The sequence below is a fragment of the Lactuca virosa genome, chromosome 9, assembly GCF_052849685.1.
Source record: "Lactuca virosa cultivar CGN04683 chromosome 9, Lactuca_virosa_CGN04683_v6, whole genome shotgun sequence".
Classification (NCBI taxonomy): domain Eukaryota; kingdom Viridiplantae; phylum Streptophyta; class Magnoliopsida; order Asterales; family Asteraceae; genus Lactuca; species Lactuca virosa.
In genome coordinates this window covers 213583254-213586939 of record NC_136434.1, presented here as the reverse complement: position 1 = coordinate 213586939, position 3686 = coordinate 213583254, and the positions used below count along the sequence as shown (strand labels likewise).

The following is a 3686-nucleotide window of genomic DNA, read 5'->3' as shown; positions in this document are numbered from 1 at the left end:
TCTTTTCTTTGACATTTTCTCTTTACCTTCACGGTAAACAACTTCATATTCACGTTATGAACAAATATGAACATCATCAGTTATGAATAAAATATAGATGAAAATGCGACAAAAAATATAACATAAACCTCTTTGAACATCGATTTTTTGAACTGTACCTTTCAAAATATCACCACTTCTACCGTCTTCGAGATTGTTTTCATTTTTGAACTTTTTTCGAACATATTTTGTTTTGAAATCTTTATCTGTGAAAATATAAACAACAAATAAAAAAATCATCAAAATCAACTAAAAGTAACGAAAAAAACTACTAAATCAAAACAACAATCATCATCATCAACAAAAAAACTACAATTAAAAAGTAAAACAAATATACATTATCAATAAAATGAAAAATTAATCGGATTCTAACCTTTCATTTCGACTAATGAAGACACGTTTTCGTTTAGATTTCCTTCTGAAGACATTACTGATTTTCCGACTTAATTTTCGCAAATAACAACCGAAATCTAGGGCTTAATGCGATAAAGAAACAAAAGAGGGTTTTCGTGAGTGTTTCGTGAGTGAAATTTTGAACGACAAAGGATGTAGGAGGAGGTTACAGACTATCGAAACCTTTCTGCAAAACTGATTTCATGTTTGCAAAATTACAATGTTAACCCTGAAATGGTTACTAACGACGTTAATTTAATCAGTTGCCTATATATTTACAATTATGTCACCGTCGGATTTTACCAATAAAGATCATTACATCAAAGGGCTATAAAACTATCTCACAATCTCTAATTTTTTCTTATCTCAAAGGAACCAACATCTCTCTCTCACCCCAACCTTACGGAGGTTGGGGGTGTTCTTTGGCAAGTCATTCATGACTTTGCCTATGCCAAATCATCTCATGGATGACTTACGTAAGTACGTAGCCTTAGGAGAAACCTTAAGCCTGTTTTGTCAAATGCATATTTTCACGTATCAACTTGTACAAATTATTTAGCATTTGGTCACTACCAAATTTATATCAACTTATGTCATTTACCAATATCCTAATCAAAGAAGTAACCTACTTATTTGCACGATTTGAATTTATAATTAAAAAAAAAAAAGTCATTCTGGTGTTTTGACTGATTTTTAACCGACTTTAACCAATTTTTTGACCGACTATGACCTTGACTAATTACCTTAAATCCTACTCAGTGAATGGCCGCCAAGCGTCTAGGCGGCAATTAATCAGTCTCGTGGGCCGATTTTTTCTCAACACTGGTTTAAACAAACCGAAGGACTTTAGAAACACAAGAAAAGAAAGACAACCTCCAAATAAGGGGTCTAATTTAATCAGAAACAAATCCACAAGCCTTTGAATAAAAAACATATGAAGATAATGTGTGAAATAAATTTTTGAGCATAGAAAAAACCATATAATCATTGCTATTTCATACATTGTAAATGTAGAGTTGAATATACAGCTATATGAAAGGTATCATTAACAACATATGATGATTAAGTTGTTACAAACTTTTTCCTGGTTGACTAAAAGTAGCTAGGTTGTTGCTTACACAATTTGGTATACTCATATACTCACATATTATCCAAAGTAACAATATTCAATACAGTGTAATAGAACAACAACAAGAATTGACATCAAAATCATCAATCACCATCACATTTTATTATTTAATGAAAATAACCCATCTCCACTTCCCATATAGCCAGACACCATAATGAAGACTGATGCATATATGAAACCCATGATGAGAATGCTCCAGCAGATAAGAAGAAACCTCACACAAAACCTCTTCTCCCTTATCACAGCAACACCTATTTGATAACCTAAGTAACCCAGCATTCCAATGTCCCAACAGTGAATAATAAACCTCATCAAAAAGTTCATGATGAGTATCATGAGGATATTGTGGTCAACGATCCACATAAGACACATGTGATGAATACCAATCACCTTAAAACAATATGCTACTAAAAAAGCCTTCTTTTCATCTTCCCCACTCATTCCAACAAACTTAACAGTTTGGGAAATACATTGGGCAATTACAACAGATGTGATGAACAATTGAAACTCATTACTCATTCTAAAGTTAGCAACTCCTCCTTGGGATCTTAGCAGAAAGACCACACTCATTACATGAATCAATGCAGGGGGCAATAGAGTCTTTTCCATCCTGCTTTATATATAATCCATTATATATACATCATCTAAAAGTGTCTAAATCTTGTTCTGAACTGTTATTTGTGAGTTAGTTCATGAATCAAAGATTCTGTAAAAGTTAGTATGAATAAGGTTGTAATTAATGTGGTAAGTGTAGACGAATTCAGAATTTCAACAAACATCAGTGTAATGTGTGTGTGTTCCTAAAGTCCCACAACAATCAATTATATAAAAAAAAACTCACAATTCTTATAAGATCAATCAAAGTCAAGCTAAGAATATGGAATTGGGAGGATGAAATTGTACCTGAATTTGATTTTTGATGATACAAAAACTTTGTTTCAATCCAATGTAATGTTCCAGTGAGAGTCAAACCTGCAAGATTTGAAAAGAAATGCAGGATTAAAACTTTTATCTACCAATATTGAGCAAAAATTATGTTACTGAGTGCATATCGACACCTACTGTACACGAAACAAAACGATGTAATCCCAAGTGACTGATTCACATTGCAAATAAGCTCCAATTCAGAATATCAAGCATAATCAGTTTCAAAATTCACGATATGTAAAGAAATCCTTGCCCAAAGATATAGATATAAGCATCGAGTAGCATCTCCAGTTATGGCTACAAATACAGTAATTCAGGAACCTAGGGTTTCGATTTCAAGAGAATCATACAAAAGTTGGTTTCACCTCTTTCAATCGCACACACAATTATGATCCTAAAATATAGAATGCATGTTAGGCATCGAACAGCACAAACGGCACAACCGATCGAACTTTGAACAAAGAAAGCATAGATAGATAATGTACGTAGTTGTTCGGGAGAGGTGAGAAAATCGGATTGAAACAAGGAATGATGTGATGTTAATAATGATACCTGGTAAGCTGGTGGTATCTAGAAAGTGAAGATTTCTGCTGGTGATCGATTTCAACAGATACGGTGCCTGCAAACCTTCAAACACTGCTACAAATTCAACAACAAATCGGACGAGTATCTATTTAGATGTAAGAAGAGGCATCAAGAGACAGAATTATGTTGCACATCGTGCTCGTGATCGAAGAATTTTCTGGAAAATAACAAGAAAACAAAGATGCGAAGTGAGTATGAAGCTTCGTCAATACCTGTTCACCGGCGACGAGAGTAGACAGACGACTGCCGACTGTATGTTGATCGGTGAAGCATCTTCTTACTAAACCCTTTTCTTCTTACTTAGTGAACCCCATTTTCCGAAAAGAAAAAGACAAACAAACAAAAAATGGCGTGAATTTGAAAGAGGCGGTTACGAGCAATATTTGAACCGTGATACCGAGTGTTCCCCAAAACTAGCTAGCTGTAGCGTTTTGTTTTGCGATGAACCATAGCATTTGGATTTAGAGCGTTTTGTTTAAACTAAACGCTAGAAGCTTGTAGTGCCGAACGAGACTTTTGAACGTTTTGTCAAACGCTAAAAACTAAAAGATCTTAAACCCATTATAATCACATTGTTTTAGGCGATAGTGTTATCTTGACTATGGTATTTTGA

The 3686-nt window shown here is 33.9% G+C and overlaps 1 long non-coding RNA gene across 2 annotated transcripts; it reads right to left on the bottom strand.

Moving 5' to 3' along the window:
* Positions 1-1389: 1389 nt before the first annotated feature.
* Positions 1390-3456, bottom strand: LOC145140244 (uncharacterized). Of its 2 annotated transcripts, none has more exons than XR_013722117.1 (4): positions 3286-3456; positions 3041-3127; positions 2465-2533; positions 1390-2171 (listed from the first exon to the last, which is right to left on the bottom strand). It is a non-coding gene; the product is annotated as an uncharacterized LOC145140244 (long non-coding RNA). The 2 variants fall into 2 exon arrangements; XR_013722116.1 differs by having other exon boundaries at positions 3041-3124.
* Between the last annotated feature and the right edge of the window lie 230 nt (positions 3457-3686).